The 24074-nt window shown below is 46.2% G+C and overlaps 1 protein-coding gene across 2 annotated transcripts in view; it reads right to left on the bottom strand.

The window, feature by feature from the left end:
• HMGXB4 (HMG-box containing 4) overlaps window positions 1–20446 on the bottom strand; it is a 33040-nt gene extending 12594 nt beyond the window's left edge. The window contains exons 1-3 of one of the 2 annotated variants that reach the window (XM_068127368.2): window positions 20127–20446; window positions 2220–2362; window positions 747–867 (exon numbers count right to left, since the gene is read on the bottom strand). The gene's annotated coding sequence lies outside the window, so the exon portion shown is untranslated. The remainder of the gene's footprint in view (window positions 1–746; window positions 868–2219; window positions 2363–20126) is intronic. The other variant, XM_078785511.1, reaches the window with a different exon arrangement.
• Window positions 20447–24074: the final 3628 nt, after the last annotated feature.

Raw genomic sequence — 24074 nt, 5'->3', positions numbered from 1 at the left:
ATGGTTCGACGGATGTGCGGAGTATCGTTGAGAGAGAGGAAGACAAATGATGAATTGCGAAAGATGATGGGAATAGAGCCTGTGATGGATGCTGTGAAGAGGAACAGGTCGAGATGGTTTGGTCATGTGTTGAGGAAGGATGAAAGTGACTGGTTGAGAAGAGTGATGGAAATGAATGTAGAAGGAAGTAGAGGACGGGGAAGACCGAGAAAGACTTGGCTAAAGATGGTGGAAGAAGAAATGCGGGCAAGGGGGTTAACAAGGAGAGATGCAGAAAATAGGGCAAAATGGAGAAGATTGTCATGGGGACCGCAAGGTTAACCCCCGCTCTGGCAGAGAAAATGGCCCTAAAATGCATGTTGTATGTGATGAATCATTGCAAATCCCCACGTTTCCCACCTAAAGCAAAAACTTGAAAGATAGCATAAAATTCCACCAGGAATGACCCAATATCAAATTTCGAGTTAAAAATTTTCCCCGTTTGACCCGTGACCCTAAGCGTAAAAACACCAAAACACAATTAAATAAATGAACAGGATTATGACTAATTAATTGACGTATGTGGGAAAATTACACAGTACACACCCAGACCAGGAATCGAACCCTGGGGTTGATTCCTGGTCTGGGCGTGTAATTTTCCCACATACGTCAAAACGAAAAACAATCGAGTCTCATATCCCTGAAAAATGAAGCTCTGATCTCCCATTGAATATCGTGAAAAGTGCATCCAAGTTAACCAGCATCACCTTCAGAATAGTACAATTCTTCATCAGAGTCCCTGGACATCTTCTTCTTCTTCTTCTTGTGCAAGATCCGAGAGTGCTCCATCTCTGGAGTTTCGATCAGCCCTTCTTCACTTAAGGAATCCTTAAAATTTTATATATAAAAAACAGTCAGGAAGCACAAATGTCCACATCCAAAGGAGACCCGTAATCAGAAGACATCTCAATAATGCTACCATAAAAACTGTAAAAGAAGGTTCAAATTTACTAGCACACTACGAAACGCAATTCTTCATCAAACGCCATGTTGACATTAAACACCATCTTCAACAAACACCATGCCAACCAGGCCTTTGTCCGCAATTCAATACACCTACAGGCTGGGACCACGGCATCGCGATTCTCATGGAACGAAGAGTTAGTTACTTCTATTTTGACCACCTCTCCTCCAGTCGAGCTCTCTCCACTCCGTTAGCCCTCCGACATTCCCAGCTACTCAAGGATCCATGCGTTATTCCAGTATCCTCCCTTCACTCCCCTCCACCCCAGGGTAAGCATTCATAAAAATGGAGGCTTTTCCTCAAACCACCACGCTCTTGTTCTTCTTTTTTTCCGATTCGGGGAACCGCCTTCCGAAGATTCTTCATTCACATTCTTCCTCCAGAACTTCAAAGAATGAGGTGTACCATCATCTCGTTTTCTACGCTCAATATCCCTACCTGGCCCAACCCTCTTGTATCCAGGTTTCTGCGTTTTCTCCCCTCCTTTTTGTTCATTCTCTTACTTGTTGAGTCCAACTGTGGACCGACTGCACTACGGACAGTATGTTTCCTTTTTCCCTTCTGTCAACTCACAAATCTTAGGGCCATGGATGAGCATCAATCAATCAATCAATAACTCGCTAAAATGCACAATTTATTTATCTTTATTAATTGCACGACTTTATGTTAAGCCTTGAATCTCAGAACAACCGTCTTGTGATAAAGAAGAATGGAACTTGGTAGAGAGCATCTCCGCCAGACTGAACAGTTTACGTTAGGCCGGATCTGGATCTGAACCTGAACCAAAATCGAATCGCTCGTTCTCGTCAACTAACCAACTCGTCCACCAAGTTTTGTCAGAACTCGTCCACAACTTTTAGAAATTCATGTTATATATCGTTTTGACTCCATCTCTCAATGATGAAGAATCATAAAAAAACTTTTTTTTAAATCATCGGATTTGGATCCAGATCTTCACCAAAATGGATTCAATACTTCCTTGTCACACACCCAACCTGTCCACCAAGTTTTGTATAAATCCGTCCATAACCTTTGAGACATCCTGCTCACAGACAGACAGACAGACAAACAGACAGACAGCCAAACAGCCAAACAGGGGTGAAAACATAATGTTCTGTGATTGTAAAATTAATTAACCACTCTTGCCTTTTCAGCACTCCAACTTTTATCTTATCTTATCTTGCCCTTATCCTTCCAAACCTAAATTGTCTCCTACCCTTGGACGTTTAGTCGATGATCGCCAAGCTTCTGCAAAGGTTTCCTCTTCCTCTCGAAGAAAGTCTTTGTACGAACGGCGCTTCTCGCGTCGGCTGCGGCCAGACGTCGTCAGTTCGTCCAAGATGCTCTCTCTGCCCGAATCTTAACACAAAAACGGTCAAAACACACCGATTAAAGAATGCCAGCCAATATATATGTGCCTGTGCCTGTGTCCCTTTCTCTCTCTGGTTCGGCAGAACTCTTGGAGAGGTTATAATGCTGGACGGGTTGATACTCCAATGCAGGATACCTGATAGAGTACAGGAATTTGCAATTTGTTCAGGGTGCCGGTAATAATCATACTTCTCTTCGTGAACGACACCGTGTGATCTTTAATGTCCACCAACTAATGTTAGCACATTGGACACCCGGCTTAACATCCATCAGAGGGACGGAGCACACGTTGATGAATGCATGTGAAATGTGAAACACCCTGCATGTGAAACACTGGGATGATAGTTTATAACTGGGTCCGGATTCAAACTCAGGCAAGATAGCACAGAGGCGAATGTGCGCGGCTGTGCCAATAATTTTCCGAAATGCACAACACCAACCTCGTGCAGCCCTGAAAACAAAAACGTAATCATTTCCAGTGTTCCCCACACATACAACCGCAGTGTCCCACTCAAATATAACCACAGTGGCCCACTCAAATATAACCACAGTGGCCCACTCAAATATAACCACAGTGTCCCACTCAAATATAACCACAGTGTCCCACTCAAATATAACCACAGTGTCCCACTCAAATATAACCACAGTGTCTCACTCAAACATAACCACAGAGTCCCACTCAAACATAACCGCAGTGTCCCACTCAAATACAACCGGTGTCCCACTCAAATACAACCGCAGAGTCCCACTCAAATACAACCGCAGTGTCCTACTCAAATACAACCGCAGGGTCTCACTCAAACACAACCACAGTGTCCCACTCAAATATAACCGCAGTGTCCCACTCAAATGCAAACGCAGTGTCCCACTCAAATACAAATGCAGTGTCCCACTCAAATACAAATGCAGTGTCCCACTCAAATACAACTGCAGTGTCCCACTCAAATACAACCGCAGTGTCTCACTCAAATACAACCACAGTGTCCCACTCAAATATAACCACAGTGTCCCACTCAAATATAACCACAGTGTCCCACTCAAATATAACCACAGTGTCCCCCTCAAATATAACCACAGTGTCCCACTCAAATATAACCAGTGTCTCACTCAAATATGACGAGTGTCCCACTCAAATATAACCGCAGTGTCCTACTCAAATACAACTGCAGGGTCTCACTCAAATACAACCGCAGAGTCCCACTCAAATACAACCGCAGTGTCTCACTCAAATACAACCGCAGGGTCTCACTCAAATACAACCGCAGAGTCCCACTCAAATAGAACCGCAGTGTCTCACTTAAATATAACCGCAGTGTCCCACTCAAATACAACCGCAGTGTCTCACTCAAATACAACCGCAGTGTCTCACTCAAATACAACCGCAGGGTCTCACTCAAATACAACCGCAGAGTCCCACTCAAATAGAACCGCAGTCTCACTCAAATACAACCGCAGTGTCTCACTCAAATATAACCGCAGTGTCCCACTCAAACACAACCGCAGTGTCTCACTCAAATACAACCACAGTGTCTCACTCAAATACAACCGCAGAGTCCCACTCAAATAGAACCGCAGTCTGACTCAAATACAACCGCAGTCTCACTCAAATATAACCGCAGTGTCCCACTCAAATACAACCGCAGTGTCTCACTCAAATACAACCGCAGGGTCTCACTCAAATACAACCGCAGGGTCCCACTCAAATAGAACCGCAGTCTCACTCAAATACAACCGCAGTGTCTCACTCAAATATAACCACAGTGTCCCACTCAAATATAACCACAGTGTCCCACTCAAATATAACCACAGTGTCCCACTCAAATATAACCACAGTGTCCCACTCAAACATAACCGCAGTGTCCCACTCAAATACAACCGCAGAGTCCCACTCAAATACAACCACAGTGTCTCACTCAAATATAACTGCAGTGTCTCACTCAAATATAACCGGAGTCCCACTCAAATAGAACCACAGTGTCCCATTCAAATACAACCGCAGAGTCCCACTCAAATACAACCGCAGAGTCCCACTCAAATACAACCGCAGTGTCTCACTCAAATATAACTGCAGTGTCTCACTCAAATATAACCGGAGTCCCACTCAAATACAACCGCAGTGTCTCACTCAAATACAACCGCAGTGTCTCACTCAAATACAACCGCAGTGTCTCACTCAAATACAACCGCAGAGTCCCACTCAAATACAACCGCAGTGTCTCACTCAAATACACCCGCAGTGTCTCACTCAAATACAACCGCAGTGTCTCACTCAAATACAACCGCAGTGTCTCACTCAAATATAATCACAGTGTCCCACTCAAATATAACCGCAGGGTCTCACTCAAATACAACCGCAGAGTCCCACTCAAATACAACCGCAGTGTCACTCAAATACAACCGCAGAGTCCCACTCAAATACAACCGCAGCGTCTCACTCAAATACAACCGGTGTCTCACTCAAATATAACCACAGTGTCCCACTCAAATATAACCGCAGGGTCTCACTCAAATACAACCGCAGAGTCCCACTCAAATACAACCGCAGTGTCACTCAAATACAACCGCAGAGTCCCACTCAAATACAACCGCAGCGTCTCACTCAAATACAACCGGTGTCTCACTCAAATACAACCACAGTGTCCCACTCAAATAGAACCGTAGGGTCTCACTCAAATACAACCGCAGAGTCCCACTCAAATACAACCGCAGTGTCTCACTCAAATACAACCGCAGTGTCTCACTCAAATATAACTGCAGTGTCTCACTCAAAAATAACCGGAGTCCCACTCAAATACAACCGCAGTGTCTCACTCAAATACAACCACAGAGTCCCACTCAAATACAACCGCATTGTCTCACTCAAATACAACCGCAGTGTCTCACTCAAATACAACCGCAGTGTCTCACTCAAATACAACCGCAGTGTCTCACTCAAATACCACTGCAAGGTCTCATTCAAACACAACCACAGTGTCCCACTCAAATATAACCAGGGTCCCACTCAAATATAACCACAGTGTCTCACTCAAATACAACCGCAGAGTCCCACTCAAATACCACTGCAGGGTCTCATTCAAACACAACCACAGTGTCCCACTCAAATATAACCAGGGTCCCACTCACATATAACCACAGTGTCCCACTCAAATATAACTGGTGTCTCACTCAAATATAACCGGAGTCCCACTAAAATACAACCGCAGTGTCTCACTCAAATACAACCGCAGTGTCTCACTCAAATACAACCGCAGTGTCTCACTCAAATACAACCGCAGTGTCTCACTCAAATACAACCGCAGTGTGTCACTCAAATACAACCACAGTGTCTCACTCAAATACCACTGCAGGGTCTCATTCAAACACAACCACAGTGTCCCACTCAAATATAACCAGGGTCCCACTCAAATATAACCACAGTGTCTCACTCAAATACAACCGCAGGGTCCCACTCAAATATAACTGCAGTGTCTCACTCAAATATAACAGGAGTCACACTCAAATGCAACCGCAGTGTCTCACTTAAATACAACCGCAGAGTCCCACTCAAATACAACCACACTCTCACTCAAATACAACCGCAGTGTCTCATTCAAATACAACCGCAGTCTCACTCAAATACAACCGCAGAGTCCCACTCAAATATAACCACAGTGTCCCCCTCAAATATAACCACAGTGTCCCACTCAAATATAACCAGTGTCTCACTCAAATACAACCGCAGTGTCTCACTCAAATACAACCGCAGTGTCTCACTCAAATACAACCGCAGTGTCTCACTCAAATACAACCGCAGTGTCTCACTCAAATACAACCACAGTGTCTCACTCAAATACAACCGCAGTCTCACTCAAATACAACCGCAGAGTCCCACTCAAATAGAACCACAGTGTCTCACTCAAATATAACCAGGGTCCCACTCAAATATAACCACAGTGTCCCACTCAAATACAACCGCAGAGTCCCACTCAAATACAACCGCAGAGTCCCACTCAAATACAACCGCAGTGTCTCACTCAAATACAACCGCAGTGTCTCACTCAAATACAACCGGAGTCCCACTCAAATACAACCGCAGTGTCTCACTCAAATACAACCGCAGTGTCTCACTCAAATACAACCACAGTGTCCCACTCAAATACAACCGCAGAGTCCCACTCAAATACAACCGCAGTGTCTCACTCAAATATAACTGCAGTGTCTCACTCAAATATAACCGGAGTCCCACTCAAATACAACCACAGTGTCCCATTCAAATACAACCGCAGAGTCCCACTCAAATACAACCGCAGAGTCCCACTCAAATACAACCGCAGTGTCTCACTCAAATATAACTGCAGTGTCTCACTCAAATATAACCGGAGTCCCACTCAAATACAACCGCAGTGTCTCACTCAAATACAACCGCAGTGTCTCACTCAAATACAACCGCAGTGTCTCACTCAAATACAACCGCAGAGTCCCACTCAAATACAACCGCAGTGTCTCACTCAAATACAACCGCAGTGTCTCACTCAAATACAACCGCAGTGTCTCACTCAAATACAACCGCAGTGTCTCACTCAAATATAATCACAGTGTCCCACTCAAATATAACCGCAGGGTCTCACTCAAATACAACCGCAGAGTCCCACTCAAATACAACCGCAGTGTCACTCAAATACAACCGCAGAGTCCCACTCAAATACAACCGCAGCGTCTCACTCAAATACAACCGGTGTCTCACTCAAATATAACCACAGTGTCCCACTCAAATATAACCGCAGGGTCTCACTCAAATACAACCGCAGAGTCCCACTCAAATACAACCGCAGTGTCACTCAAATACAACCGCAGAGTCCCACTCAAATACAACCGCAGCGTCTCACTCAAATACAACCGGTGTCTCACTCAAATACAACCACAGTGTCCCACTCAAATAGAACCGTAGGGTCTCACTCAAATACAACCGCAGAGTCCCACTCAAATACAACCGCAGTGTCTCACTCAAATACAACCGCAGTGTCTCACTCAAATATAACTGCAGTGTCTCACTCAAAAATAACCGGAGTCCCACTCAAATACAACCGCAGTGTCTCACTCAAATACAACCACAGAGTCCCACTCAAATACAACCGCATTGTCTCACTCAAATACAACCGCAGTGTCTCACTCAAATACAACCGCAGTGTCTCACTCAAATACCACTGCAAGGTCTCATTCAAACACAACCACAGTGTCCCACTCAAATATAACCAGGGTCCCACTCAAATATAACCACAGTGTCTCACTCAAATACAACCGCAGAGTCCCACTCAAATACCACTGCAGGGTCTCATTCAAACACAACCACAGTGTCCCACTCAAATATAACCAGGGTCCCACTCACATATAACCACAGTGTCCCACTCAAATATAACTGGTGTCTCACTCAAATATAACCGGAGTCCCACTAAAATACAACCGCAGTGTCTCACTCAAATACAACCGCAGTGTCTCACTCAAATACAACCGCAGTGTCTCACTCAAATACAACCGCAGTGTCTCACTCAAATACAACCACAGTGTGTCACTCAAATACAACCACAGTGTCTCACTCAAATACCACTGCAGGGTCTCATTCAAACACAACCACAGTGTCCCACTCAAATATAACCAGGGTCCCACTCAAATATAACCACAGTGTCTCACTCAAATACAACCGCAGGGTCCCACTCAAATATAACTGCAGTGTCTCACTCAAATATAACAGGAGTCACACTCAAATGCAACCGCAGTGTCTCACTTAAATACAACCGCAGAGTCCCACTCAAATACAACCACACTCTCACTCAAATACAACCGCAGTGTCTCACTCAAATACAACCGCAGTCTCACTCAAATACAACCGCAGAGTCCCACTCAAATACAACCGCAGTGTCTCACTCAAATACAACCGCAGAGTCCCACTCAAATACAACCGCAGTGTCTCACTCAAATACAACCGCAGTGTCTCACTCAAATACAACCGCAGTGTGTCACTCAAATACAACCACAGTGTCTCACTCAAATACCACTGCAGGGTCTCATTCAAACACAACCACAGTGTCCCACTCAAATATAACCAGGGTCCCACTCAAATATAACCACAGTGTCTCACTCAAATACAACCGCAGGGTCCCACTCAAATATAACTGCAGTGTCTCACTCAAATATAACAGGAGTCACACTCAAATGCAACCGCAGTGTCTCACTTAAATACAACCGCAGAGTCCCACTCAAATACAACCACACTCTCACTCAAATACAACCGCAGTGTCTCACTCAAATACAACCGCAGTCTCACTCAAATACAACCGCAGAGTCCCACTCAAATACAACCGCAGTGTCTCACTCAAATACAACCGCAGTGTCTCACTCAAATACAACCGCAGTGTCTCACTCAAATACAACCGCAGTGTCTCACTCAAATACAACCGCAGTGTCTCACTCAAATACAACCGCAGTCTCACTCAAATACAACTGCAGAGTCCCACTCAAATAGAACCACAGTGTCTCACTCAAATACCACTGCAAGGTCTCATTCAAACACAACCACAGTGTCCCACTCAAATATAACCAGGGTCCCACTCAAATATAACCACAGTGTCTCACTCAAATACAACCGCAGAGTCCCACTCAAATACCACTGCAGGGTCTCATTCAAACACAACCACAGTGTCCCACTCAAATATAACCAGGGTCCCACTCACATATAACCACAGTGTCCCACTCAAATATAACTGGTGTCTCACTCAAATATAACCGGAGTCCCACTAAAATACAACCGCAGTGTCTCACTCAAATACAACCGCAGTGTCTCACTCAAATACAACCGCAGTGTCTCACTCAAATACAACCGCAGTGTCTCACTCAAATACAACCGCAGTGTCTCACTCAAATACAACCACAGTGTGTCACTCAAATACAACCACAGTGTCTCACTCAAATACCACTGCAGGGTCTCATTCAAACACAACCACAGTGTCCCACTCAAATATAACCAGGGTCCCACTCAAATATAACCACAGTGTCTCACTCAAATACAACCGCAGGGTCCCACTCAAATATAACTGCAGTGTCTCACTCAAATATAACAGGAGTCACACTCAAATGCAACCGCAGTGTCTCACTTAAATACAACCGCAGAGTCCCACTCAAATACAACCACACTCTCACTCAAATACAACCGCAGTGTCTCACTCAAATACAACCGCAGTCTCACTCAAATACAACCGCAGAGTCCCACTCAAATACAACCGCAGTGTCTCACTCAAATACAACCGCAGAGTCCCACTCAAATACAACCGCAGTGTCTCACTCAAATACAACCGCAGTGTCTCACTCAAATACAACCGCAGTGTGTCACTCAAATACAACCACAGTGTCTCACTCAAATACCACTGCAGGGTCTCATTCAAACACAACCACAGTGTCCCACTCAAATATAACCAGGGTCCCACTCAAATATAACCACAGTGTCTCACTCAAATACAACCGCAGGGTCCCACTCAAATATAACTGCAGTGTCTCACTCAAATATAACAGGAGTCACACTCAAATGCAACCGCAGTGTCTCACTTAAATACAACCGCAGAGTCCCACTCAAATACAACCACACTCTCACTCAAATACAACCGCAGTGTCTCACTCAAATACAACCGCAGTCTCACTCAAATACAACCGCAGAGTCCCACTCAAATACAACCGCAGTGTCTCACTCAAATACAACCGCAGTGTCTCACTCAAATACAACCGCAGTGTCTCACTCAAATACAACCGCAGTGTCTCACTCAAATACAACCGCAGTGTCTCACTCAAATACAACCGCAGTCTCACTCAAATACAACTGCAGAGTCCCACTCAAATAGAACCACAGTGTCTCACTCAAATATAACCAGGGTCCCACTCAAATATAACCACAGTGTCCCACTCAAATACAACCACAGAGTCCCACTCAAATACAACCGCAGAGTCCCACTCAAATACAACCGCAGTGTCTCACTCAAATACAACCGCAGTGTCTCACTCAAATACAACCGCAGTGTCTCACTCAAATACAACCGCAGAGTCCCACTCAAATACAACCGCAGTGTCTCACTCAAATACAACTGCAGAGTCCCACTCAAATACAACCGCAGTGCCTCACTCAAATACAACCGCAGTGTCTCACTCAAATACAACCACAGGGTCTCACTCAAATATAACCGCAGTGTCTCACTCAAATACAACCACAGTGTCTCACTCAAATACAACCACAGAGTCCCACTCAAATACAACCGCAGTGTCTCACTCAAATACAACCGCAGTGTCTCACTCAAATACAACCGCAGTGTCCCACTCAAATATAACCACAGTGTCTCACTCAAATACAACCGCAGTGTCTCACTCAAATACAACTGCAGTGTCTCATTCAAATACAACCGCAGTGTCTCACTCAAATACAACCGCAGTGTCTCATTCAAATACAACCGCAGTGTCTCACTCAAATACAACCGCAGGGTCTCATTCAAATACAACCGCAGAGTCTCACTCAAATACAACTGCAGTGTCTCACTCAAATACAACTGCAGTGTCTCACTCAAATACAACCGCAGGGTCTCACTCAAATAGAACTGCAGGGTCTCACTCAAATACAACCGCAGGGTCTCACTCAAATAGAACCGCAGTGTCTCACTCAAATACAACCGTAGTGTCTCACTCAAATAGAACCGCAGTGTCTCACTCAAATACAACCGCAGTGTCTCACTCAAATATAACCGCAGTGTCTCACTCAAATACAACCACAGTGTCTCACTCAAATACAACCACAGAGTCCCACTCAAATACAACCGCAGTGTCTCACTCAAATACAACCGCAGTGTCTCACTCAAATACAACCGCAGTGTCCCACTCAAATATAACCACAGTGTCTCACTCAAATACAACCGCAGTGTCTCACTCAAATACAACTGCAGTGTCTCATTCAAATACAACCGCAGTGTCTCACTCAAATACAACCGCAGTGTCTCATTCAAATACAACCGCAGTGTCTCACTCAAATACAACCGCAGGGTCTCATTCAAATACAACCGCAGAGTCTCACTCAAATACAACTGCAGTGTCTCACTCAAATACAACTGCAGTGTCTCACTCAAATACAACCGCAGGGTCTCACTCAAATAGAACTGCAGGGTCTCACTCAAATACAACCGCAGGGTCTCACTCAAATAGAACCGCAGTGTCTCACTCAAATACAACCGTAGTGTCTCACTCAAATAGAACCGCAGTGTCTCACTCAAATACAACCGCAGTGTCTCACTCAAATACAACCGCAGTGTCTCACTCAAATATAATCACAGTGTCCCACTCAAATATAACCGCAGGGTCTCACTCAAATACAACCGCAGAGTCCCACTCAAATACAACCGCAGTGTCACTCAAATACAACCGCAGAGTCCCACTCAAATACAACCGCAGCGTCTCACTCAAATACAACCGGTGTCTCACTCAAATATAACCACAGTGTCCCACTCAAATATAACCGCAGGGTCTCACTCAAATACAACCGCAGAGTCCCACTCAAATACAACCGCAGTGTCACTCAAATACAACCGCAGAGTCCCACTCAAATACAACCGCAGCGTCTCACTCAAATACAACCGGTGTCTCACTCAAATACAACCACAGTGTCCCACTCAAATAGAACCGTAGGGTCTCACTCAAATACAACCGCAGAGTCCCACTCAAATACAACCGCAGTGTCTCACTCAAATACAACCGCAGTGTCTCACTCAAATATAACTGCAGTGTCTCACTCAAAAATAACCGGAGTCCCACTCAAATACAACCGCAGTGTCTCACTCAAATACAACCACAGAGTCCCACTCAAATACAACCGCATTGTCTCACTCAAATACAACCGCAGTGTCTCACTCAAATACAACCGCAGTGTCTCACTCAAATACAACCGCAGTGTCTCACTCAAATACCACTGCAAGGTCTCATTCAAACACAACCACAGTGTCCCACTCAAATATAACCAGGGTCCCACTCAAATATAACCACAGTGTCTCACTCAAATACAACCGCAGAGTCCCACTCAAATACCACTGCAGGGTCTCATTCAAACACAACCACAGTGTCCCACTCAAATATAACCAGGGTCCCACTCACATATAACCACAGTGTCCCACTCAAATATAACTGGTGTCTCACTCAAATATAACCGGAGTCCCACTAAAATACAACCGCAGTGTCTCACTCAAATACAACCGCAGTGTCTCACTCAAATACAACCGCAGTGTCTCACTCAAATACAACCGCAGTGTCTCACTCAAATACAACCGCAGTGTGTCACTCAAATACAACCACAGTGTCTCACTCAAATACCACTGCAGGGTCTCATTCAAACACAACCACAGTGTCCCACTCAAATATAACCAGGGTCCCACTCAAATATAACCACAGTGTCTCACTCAAATACAACCGCAGGGTCCCACTCAAATATAACTGCAGTGTCTCACTCAAATATAACAGGAGTCACACTCAAATGCAACCGCAGTGTCTCACTTAAATACAACCGCAGAGTCCCACTCAAATACAACCACACTCTCACTCAAATACAACCGCAGTGTCTCACTCAAATACAACCGCAGTCTCACTCAAATACAACCGCAGAGTCCCACTCAAATATAACCACAGTGTCCCCCTCAAATATAACCACAGTGTCCCACTCAAATATAACCAGTGTCTCACTCAAATACAACCGCAGTGTCTCACTCAAATACAACCGCAGTGTCTCACTCAAATACAACCGCAGTGTCTCACTCAAATACAACCGCAGTGTCTCACTCAAATACAACCACAGTGTCTCACTCAAATACAACCGCAGTCTCACTCAAATACAACCGCAGAGTCCCACTCAAATAGAACCACAGTGTCTCACTCAAATATAACCAGGGTCCCACTCAAATATAACCACAGTGTCCCACTCAAATACAACCGCAGAGTCCCACTCAAATACAACCGCAGAGTCCCACTCAAATACAACCGCAGTGTCTCACTCAAATACAACCGCAGTGTCTCACTCAAATACAACCGGAGTCCCACTCAAATACAACCGCAGTGTCTCACTCAAATACAACCGCAGTGTCTCACTCAAATACAACCACAGTGTCCCACTCAAATACAACCGCAGAGTCCCACTCAAATACAACCGCAGTGTCTCACTCAAATATAACTGCAGTGTCTCACTCAAATATAACCGGAGTCCCACTCAAATACAACCACAGTGTCCCATTCAAATACAACCGCAGAGTCCCACTCAAATACAACCGCAGAGTCCCACTCAAATACAACCGCAGTGTCTCACTCAAATATAACTGCAGTGTCTCACTCAAATATAACCGGAGTCCCACTCAAATACAACCGCAGTGTCTCACTCAAATACAACCGCAGTGTCTCACTCAAATACAACCGCAGTGTCTCACTCAAATACAACCGCAGAGTCCCACTCAAATACAACCGCAGTGTCTCACTCAAATACAACCGCAGTGTCTCACTCAAATACAACCGCAGTGTCTCACTCAAATACAACCGCAGTGTCTCACTCAAATATAATCACAGTGTCCCACTCAAATATAACCGCAGGGTCTCACTCAAATACAACCGCAGAGTCCCACTCAAATACAACCGCAGTGTCACTCAAATACAACCGCAGAGTCCCACTCAAATACAACCGCAGCGTCTCACTCAAATACAACCGGTGTCTCACTCAAATATAACCACAGTGTCCCACTCAAATATAACCGCAGGGTCTCACTCAAATACAACCGCAGAGTCCCACTCAAATACAACCGCAGTGTCACTCAAATACAACCGCAGAGTCCCACTCAAATACAACCGCAGCGTCTCACTCAAATACAACCGGTGTCTCACTCAAATACAACCACAGTGTCCCACTCAAATAGAACCGTAGGGTCTCACTCAAATACAACCGCAGAGTCCCACTCAAATACAACCGCAGTGTCTCACTCAAATACAACCGCAGTGTCTCACTCAAATATAACTGCAGTGTCTCACTCAAAAATAACCGGAGTCCCACTCAAATACAACCGCAGTGTCTCACTCAAATACAACCACAGAGTCCCACTCAAATACAACCGCATTGTCTCACTCAAATACAACCGCAGTGTCTCACTCAAATACAACCGCAGTGTCTCACTCAAAAACAACCGCAGTGTCTCACTCAAATACCACTGCAAGGTCTCATTCAAACACAACCACAGTGTCCCACTCAAATATAACCAGGGTCCCACTCAAATATAACCACAGTGTCTCACTCAAATACAACCGCAGAGTCCCACTCAAATACCACTGCAGGGTCTCATTCAAACACAACCACAGTGTCCCACTCAAATATAACCAGGGTCCCACTCACATATAACCACAGTGTCCCACTCAAATATAACTGGTGTCTCACTCAAATATAACCGGAGTCCCACTAAAATACAACCGCAGTGTCTCACTCAAATACAACCGCAGTGTCTCACTCAAATACAACCGCAGTGTCTCACTCAAATACAACCGCAGTGTCTCACTCAAATACAACCACAGTGTGTCACTCAAATACAACCACAGTGTCTCACTCAAATACCACTGCAGGGTCTCATTCAAACACAACCACAGTGTCCCACTCAAATATAACCAGGGTCCCACTCAAATATAACCACAGTGTCTCACTCAAATACAACCGCAGGGTCCCACTCAAATATAACTGCAGTGTCTCACTCAAATATAACAGGAGTCACACTCAAATGCAACCGCAGTGTCTCACTTAAATACAACCGCAGAGTCCCACTCAAATACAACCACACTCTCACTCAAATACAACCGCAGTGTCTCACTCAAATACAACCGCAGTCTCACTCAAATACAACCGCAGAGTCCCACTCAAATACAACCGCAGTGTCTCACTCAAATACAACCGCAGAGTCCCACTCAAATACAACCGCAGTGTCTCACTCAAATACAACCGCAGTGTCTCACTCAAATACAACCGCAGTGTGTCACTCAAATACAACCACAGTGTCTCACTCAAATACCACTGCAGGGTCTCATTCAAACACAACCACAGTGTCCCACTCAAATATAACCAGGGTCCCACTCAAATATAACCACAGTGTCTCACTCAAATACAACCGCAGGGTCCCACTCAAATATAACTGCAGTGTCTCACTCAAATATAACAGGAGTCACACTCAAATGCAACCGCAGTGTCTCACTTAAATACAACCGCAGAGTCCCACTCAAATACAACCACACTCTCACTCAAATACAACCGCAGTGTCTCACTCAAATACAACCGCAGTCTCACTCAAATACAACCGCAGAGTCCCACTCAAATACAACCGCAGTGTCTCACTCAAATACAACCGCAGTGTCTCACTCAAATACAACCGCAGTGTCTCACTCAAATACAACCGCAGTGTCTCACTCAAATACAACCGCAGTGTCTCACTCAAATACAACCGCAGTCTCACTCAAATACAACTGCAGAGTCCCACTCAAATAGAACCACAGTGTCTCACTCAAATACCACTGCAAGGTCTCATTCAAACACAACCACAGTGTCCCACTCAAATATAACCAGGGTCCCACTCAAATATAACCACAGTGTCTCACTCAAATACAACCGCAGAGTCCCACTCAAATACCACTGCAGGGTCTCATTCAAACACAACCACAGTGTCCCACTCAAATATAACCAGGGTCCCACTCACATATAACCACAGTGTCCCACTCAAATATAACTGGTGTCTCACTCAAATATAACCGGAGTCCCACTAAAATACAACCGCAGTGTCTCACTCAAATACAACCGCAGTGTCTCACTCAAATACAACCGCAGTGTCTCACTCAAATACAACCGCAGTGTCTCACTCAAATACAACCGCAGTGTCTCACTCAAATACAACCACAGTGTGTCACTCAAATACAACCACAGTGTCTCACTCAAATACCACTGCAGGGTCTCATTCAAACACAACCACAGTGTCCCACTCAAATATAACCAGGGTCCCACTCAAATATAACCACAGTGTCTCACTCAAATACAACCGCAGGGTCCCACTCAAATATAACTGCAGTGTCTCACTCAAATATAACAGGAGTCACACTCAAATGCAACCGCAGTGTCTCACTTAAATACAACCGCAGAGTCCCACTCAAATACAACCACACTCTCACTCAAATACAACCGCAGTGTCTCACTCAAATACAACCGCAGTCTCACTCAAATACAACCGCAGAGTCCCACTCAAATACAACCGCAGTGTCTCACTCAAATACAACCGCAGAGTCCCACTCAAATACAACCGCAGTGTCTCACTCAAATACAACCGCAGTGTCTCACTCAAATACAACCGCAGTGTGTCACTCAAATACAACCACAGTGTCTCACTCAAATACCACTGCAGGGTCTCATTCAAACACAACCACAGTGTCCCACTCAAATATAACCAGGGTCCCACTCAAATATAACCACAGTGTCTCACTCAAATACAACCGCAGGGTCCCACTCAAATATAACTGCAGTGTCTCACTCAAATATAACAGGAGTCACACTCAAATGCAACCGCAGTGTCTCACTTAAATACAACCGCAGAGTCCCACTCAAATACAACCACACTCTCACTCAAATACAACCGCAGTGTCTCACTCAAATACAACCGCAGTCTCACTCAAATACAACCGCAGAGTCCCACTCAAATACAACCGCAGTGTCTCACTCAAATACAACCGCAGTGTCTCACTCAAATACAACCGCAGTGTCTCACTCAAATACAACCGCAGTGTCTCACTCAAATACAACCGCAGTGTCTCACTCAAATACAACCGCAGTCTCACTCAAATACAACTGCAGAGTCCCACTCAAATAGAACCACAGTGTCTCACTCAAATATAACCAGGGTCCCACTCAAATATAACCACAGTGTCCCACTCAAATACAACCACAGAGTCCCACTCAAATACAACCGCAGAGTCCCACTCAAATACAACCGCAGTGTCTCACTCAAATACAACCGCAGTGTCTCACTCAAATACAACCGCAGTGTCTCACTCAAATACAACCGCAGAGTCCCACTCAAATACAACCGCAGTGTCTCACTCAAATACAACTGCAGAGTCCCACTCAAATACAACCGCAGTGCCTCACTCAAATACAACCGCAGTGTCTCACTCAAATACAACCACAGGGTCTCACTCAAATATAACCGCAGTGTCTCACTCAAATACAACCACAGTGTCTCACTCAAATACAACCACAGAGTCCCACTCAAATACAACCGCAGTGTCTCACTCAAATACAACCGCAGTGTCTCACTCAAATACAACCGCAGTGTCCCACTCAAATATAACCACAGTGTCTCACTCAAATACAACCGCAGTGTCTCACTCAAATACAACTGCAGTGTCTCATTCAAATACAACCGCAGTGTCTCACTCAAATACAACCGCAGTGTCTCATTCAAATACAACCGCAGTGTCTCACTCAAATACAACCGCAGGGTCTCATTCAAATACAACCGCAGAGTCTCACTCAAATACAACTGCAGTGTCTCACTCAAATACAACTGCAGTGTCTCACTCAAATACAACCGCAGGGTCTCACTCAAATAGAACTGCAGGGTCTCACTCAAATACAACCGCAGGGTCTCACTCAAATAGAACCGCAGTGTCTCACTCAAATACAACCGTAGTGTCTCACTCAAATAGAACCGCAGTGTCTCACTCAAATACAACCGCAGTGTCTCACTCAAATACAACCGCAGTGTCTCACTCAAATACAACCGCAGTGTCTCACTCAAATACAACCGCAGGGTCTCACTCAAATAGAACCGCAGGGTCTCATTCAAATACAACCGCAGGGTCTCATTCAAACACAACCACAGTGTTTCACTCAAATACAACCGCAGGGTCTCACTCAAATACAACCGCAGTGTCTCACTCAAATACAACCGCAGTCTCACTCAAATACAACCACAGTGTCCCACTCAAATATAACCGCAGGGTCTCATTCAAATACAACCGCAGTGTCTCACTCAAATACAACCGCAGGGTCTCATTCAAATACAACCGCAGAGTCTCACTCAAATACAACCACAGGGTCTCACTCAAATACAACCGCAGGGTCTCATTCAAATACAAACGCAGAGTCTCACTCAAATACAACCGCAGGGTCTCATTCAAATACAACCGCAGAGTTTCACTCAAATACAACCGCAGGGTCTCACTCAAATACAACCACAGGGTCTCATTCAAATACAACCGCAGAGTCTCACTCAAATACAACCGCAGGGTCTCACTCAAATACAACCGCAGGGTCTCACTCAAATACAACCGCAGAGTCTCACTCAAATACAACCGCAGGGTGTCACTCAAATACAACCGCAGTGTCTCACTCAAATACAACCGCAGGGTCTCACTCAAATACAACCGCAGTGTCTCACTCAAATACAACCGCAGGGTCTCACTCAAATAGAACCGCAGGGTCTCATTCAAACACAACCACAGTGTCCCACTCAAATATAACCACAGTGTCCCACTCAAATATAACCAGGGTCCCACTCAAATATAACCGGTGTCTCACTCAAATACAACCACAGTGTCTCACTCAAATACAACCGCAGTGTCTCACTCAAATACAACCGCAGTGTCTCACTCAAACACAACCGCAGTGTCCCACTCAAATAGAACTGCAGGGTCTCACTCAAACACAACCACAGTGTCCCACTCAAATATAACCACAGTGTCCCACTCAAATATAACCAGGGTCCCACTCAAATATAACCACAGTGTCCCACTCAAATATAACCACAGTGTCCCACTCAAATATAACCAGGGTCCCACTCAAATATAACCACAGTGTCCCACTCAAACACAACCACAGTGTCCCACACAAATATAGCCACAGTGTCCCACTCAAATATAACCAGGGTCCCACTCAAACACAACCACAGTGTCCCACTCAAACACAACCACAGTGTCCCACTCAAATATAACTAGTGTCCCACTCAAATATAACCAGGGTCCCACTCAAATATAACCAGGGTCCCACTCAAATATAACCACAGTGTCCCACTCAAACATAACCACAGTGTCCCACTCAAACACAACCACAGTGTCCCACTCAAACACAACCACAGTGTCCCACTCAAATATAACTAGTGTCCCACTCAAATATAACCAGGGTCCCACTCAAAATATAACCACAGTGTCCCACTCAAACACAACCAGTGTCCCACTCAAATATAACCAGGGTCCCACTCAAATATAACCACAGTGTACCACTCAAATATAACCACAGTGTACCACTCAAATATGACTGCAGAGTTCCACTGAAATCAATTTTTTATAATGAGAAATTACTTTTGAGAAATTACCTCATTGATTCCCATATTATGATATTCTCATTTTTTATTGAGATTAATTCCCATATTTTTATAAGAAATTACTTTTGCCCTCATTCATTCGCATATTGCAGATAAAAGGTTGGTTTTTTTACAGCAATTCAAATAAACCAAACGACATGAGGTAAAACCACCACGATATAAACGCAGTCTCAAAGTAGTCCGAATGGAATCAACTATCACTTCATCAAGATGAGGTAAAGGAAAAAAACGAGTTCACTACACATCATCCGTGTCCCATCTTTAATGAACAAGATCGTGAGATTTGCCAAGGATAATTAATCCTCGCAATTAGTTTCCCTTACCATCTCGAACCCTGCCCAGTTCGTAGGCCATAACCTGCCTGTGCTAGCCACCTACGCCAGGATTGTGAGGCAATTTCCCGGAAATTGCCCAAGAAATGACGATGCCGAAATAGGCCTCAAACTCCGACTAGGCCTCAATTGCGATCGTCGAACGAGATCAACTCCGACATTACGAGAGAAAAGTCCGACATTAAAATGAGAATCGCATCAATTTAACGTAAAACGCTTCTGCTTGCACAAATCATTTCCTCTTTCGATCCGTGACTGAGGCAGCAAACCGAAGTTTGACCCTATTTCTTCGAGGAAATGATAAAATGTATACAATACATACCAACACCCATTCATTATAGAATTTAATTGTAATTTATTAAAATGCTATTCTCGATTTATTTTCGATGCTTATCATATTAACTAAGGTTTGCACACAAATAGACCAGAGTAACTGTAAATGTCATTTATACACCGTCTAATATGCCACATTCACATTATATATATATATGTATGCACAATAATATATATGTGTAGATATATATATCTATATATGTATGCACAATAATATATATGTGTACATATATATATATATATATATATATATATATATATATATATATATATATATATATATATATATATATATATATATATGTGTGTGTGTATGCATATAAATATATATGTGTGTGTGTGTATAGAAATGTACATGCATGTGTATGTATATAACTATATATGTGTGTATGTATATAAATATATATGTGTGTATGCATAGAAATATATATGTGTATGCATAGAAATATATATGTGTGTGTATGTATAGAAATATATGTGTGTGCATGCATAGAAATATATATACAGTATGTGTGTATGTATAGAAATATATATGTGTGTATGCATAGAAATATTTATGTGTGTGTATGTATAGAAATGTACATGCATGTGTATGTATATAACTATATATGTGTGTGTATGCATATAAATATATATGTGTGTGTGTGTATAGAAATGTACATGCATGTGTATGTATATAACTATATATGTGTGTATGTATATAAATATATATGTGTGTATGCATAGAAATATATATGTGTGTATGCATAGAAATATATATGTGTGTGTATGTATAGAAATATATGTGTGTGCATGCATAGAAATATATATATGTGTGTATGTATAGAAATATATATGTGTGTATGCATAGAAATATTTATGTGTGTGTATGTATAGAAATGTACATGCATGTGTATGTATATAACTATATATGTGTGTATGTATAGAAATATATATGTGTGTATGCATAGAAATATATATGTGTGCATGCATAGAAATATATATGTGTGTGAAGGAGCTGTGCTCCCACGTAATCGGAAGAATGGACGCGACAAAAAGCTGGAATTCGTCCGAGTTTCTTTATTGTCACAAAACAACTCGGGTACTCTGAAAAGCCCGTTTATCGGGCAGCAATATATATACACACATTATCCCGGAGCGTTTGCTCGGGAAAGGCGAGAGGGGGCGTGGCCGGGCGTCCTGGCCGCGGCCTGGCAAGTCGAGGGCGGGCAAGCCCGGGCATGCCCGGGCGTCCCGGACGCGGCCTGGCAAGTTGAGCGCGGGACTGCCCGGGTGTCCTGGACGAACCCGGCATGGTGATCGCTCCGCGTCCTTGGTAGGTGCAAGGCGATTGTGTAAACCCAGCGGTAGCCGCTACACACGTCCCCCCAGAATCGACTTGCACCGGCAGGGTCAATTTGAGGGGGGTCCTGATGACCCGGCCGAAGCGACCCCTGGCGGGTCGTGGGGGGGGGGGGGGGGGGTCCGGTGTGGTGGTGGGCAGTCGAGTGGGGGGCACCGTGGACGGGGGGCGGCCTCGCCGCGGCGGAAGGGCCAACCGTGGCGGTTGGTCGATGTCCACGTGCGCCGGCTTGAGGCGGTCCACCGCAATCCGGTCCGACCTGCCGCCGATGTCGATGACGAACGACTTGTCGTCCCGTCGCAGGACCCGGAAGGGCCCGTCGTACGGCGGCCAGAGTGGCCCCCGATGTGCGTCATGACGCACAAAAACGTACTCCGCTGTGCGAAGCGCTGGGGGGACGTAGGACTGGGGGTCACCGTGGTGGGATGTTGGCACGGGGGCAAACCGTCGGGCGGCCTCCTGGAGGTCCGAGCGCTGGAGAGCTGCGGACCAGGGACTGGTAGCGTCGGGCACGAATTCGCCCGGGACGCGTAGCGCCTGGCCGTAGACAAGCTCGGCGGTGGATGCCCAGAGGTCCTCCTTGGGGGCCGTGCAGAGGCCCAAAAGGACCCACGGCAGCCGGTCGGCCCAGCCGCCGTCTTGAAGGCCGGCCATGAGCACGGCCTTCATGGAGCGGTGGAATCGCTCGCACAACCCGTTGGCTTGGGGGTGGTAGGCCGTAGTACGGTGGAGCTTGACCCCCAGATTGCGGGTGACCGCGCCCCACAGCTCGGAGGTGAACTGCGGTCCGCGGTCCGACGAGATGTCCGCCGGTGCGCCGAAGCGGGCGACCTAGGTGGCGATGAAAGCCTGCGCCACGTCGGCGGTGGTGGTGGAGACGAGGGGAACGGCCTCCGGTCACCTGGTGGTCCTGTCCACCATGGTGAGCAGGTGTGTGAACCCCCGTGATGGGGGGAGGGGGCCCACCAGATCCACGTTGACGTGGTCGAAACGTCGTTCGGGCACGGTGAAAGGTGCCAGCGGGGCCTGGGTGTGTCGGTGGACCTTGGCCTGTTGGCAGGCTGTGCAGGTGCTGGTCCAATCGCGGACGTCCCGTCGAAGGCCGTGCCAGACGAATCGCGCCGACACCAGCTTCTGGGAAGCTTTCCGGCCCGGGTGGGAAAGGCCGTGGAGGGAGGCGAAGATGCGGCGTTGCCAGGTAATGGGCACGATGGGGCGAGGCTGGCCTTGGGAGACGTCGCAGAGCAGGACAGTGTCCGCGAAGGGGATGTCGGCCAGGCGGAGGCCCGTGTCCGCCGCCCGGAGGGCTTGCACCGTGGTGTCGGTGGTTTGGTCCGCCGCCATAAGCGTGAAGTCCACGCCGAGGTGGACCGCGTTCGCGCTGGCCCGAGAAAGACAGTCGGCCACGGCGTTGTTTTTGCCGGCGACGTGCCGGATGTCCGTGGTAAACTCCGACACGGCGGAGAGGTGGCGCTGTTGGCGGGCCGACCACGGCTCCATGACCTTGGCCATTGCGTAAACCAACGCCTTGTGGACGACGAACGCCGTGAAGGGTCGGCCCTCCAGGAGGTGGCGGAAATGGCAACGGCCAGGTGAAGACCGAGGAGCTCACGGTCAAACGTGCTATATTTGAGCTCGTTCGGCCGGAGCTGCCGGCTGAAAAAAGCGAGTGGCTGCCAAACCCCGTTCACCCATTGCTCATGTACGGCGCCCACCGTGTAGTCGGAGGCATCCGTGGTGAGGGCGATGGGAGCGTTGAGCACCGGGTGAGCGAGCAGTGTTGCGTCGGCGAGGGCCCGCTTTGAGCTTTGGAAGGCCGCGTCCATTGCTGCGGACCAGACGACGTCGTGCTTGGCCGGCTTGCCCCGGAGGGCTTCGTAGAGGGGCCGCATGAGTTGAGCAGCGCGGGGCACGAAGCGGTGATAGAAATTCACCATTCCCAAGAATTCCTGCAGGGCCTTTATGGAGCGGGGACGCGGAAACGTGGTGATGGCCTCGACCTTGGTTGGCAGCGGCACGGCCCCGTTCTTGGTGATGTGGTGGCCCAAAAAATCAACGACCGTCGTGCCGAAGTGGCATTTGGCCGGGTTGACGATGAGGCCGTGCTCGCTGAGGCACCCGAACAGTGTTCGGAGGTGGAGGAGGTGCTCGGCCCGGGACGTGCTGGCGACGAGGATGTCGTCCAGGTAAACAAAGAGGAATGGCAGGTCACGCAGCACGCCGTCCATCAAGCGCTGGAACGCCTGAGCCGCGTTCTTGAGGCC

The sequence above is a fragment of the Myxine glutinosa genome, chromosome 10, assembly GCF_964187855.1.
Source record: "Myxine glutinosa chromosome 10, kmMyxGlut1.1, whole genome shotgun sequence".
Lineage (NCBI taxonomy): Eukaryota > Metazoa > Chordata > Myxini > Myxiniformes > Myxinidae > Myxine > Myxine glutinosa.
Note: the sequence above shows the minus strand (reverse complement) of the source record. Positions and strands in the feature narration are given on the sequence as shown.